Here is a 690-nt window from a genome sequence, read left to right on the forward strand (position 1 = left end):
GCTGAAATGTACCCTTGATATGGTATCCTGAAAATGGTACTTTACCTCTGTGGGCTTCCTCTTTCAACTCATCATCCCAGTCATGAGGGAGGCATCAGAAATCTCAGTGGAGAGTCATCTCACTAGAACTACCAAGATCATCAGGAAAAGGAAAGACTGAGATTCTGTTGCACGAAATAGGAGACCACAGAGACATTGCCATGGAATCCTCTGTGTGTTCTGATAGGATCCCGAAGCAATAGTTTACAGCAAAGGGACTCAAAATCAAATAGGGATGGCAGCTAACTGTACAAAAGGTGAACTAGAAGGGTCTACAGTAACATCAAGACATAAGCGGCGGAAGGTAGAGTTAGGTATGAAGTAAGTCAGGGTGAGGACCTATGATCCTCAATGGGATTTCAGTAGTGGGATTGCATCTTTGTGCTCTGATTTCCAAATTAAGCTTTCTGGACTAGACTGTCTGTCTATCATCTTTTTATATATCTATCGTCTATTATCTATCTTCCACTTATCTGTTGTCTATCTATCTATCTATCTATCTATCTATCTATCTATCTATTTTCCAGATACTTCTTTCTTTTCTGACTGTAGGTCTAGATTCATGTGACCTCTTGGACAACATGTTGACTTTTGGGAACTTAGGAATGCAGTCAGCCGGAACATGAGAGAGACACATTTTTGTTGTTGTTC

Source organism: Meriones unguiculatus, chromosome 16 (genome assembly GCF_030254825.1).
Source record: "Meriones unguiculatus strain TT.TT164.6M chromosome 16, Bangor_MerUng_6.1, whole genome shotgun sequence".
Taxonomy (NCBI): Eukaryota; Metazoa; Chordata; class Mammalia; order Rodentia; family Muridae; genus Meriones; species Meriones unguiculatus.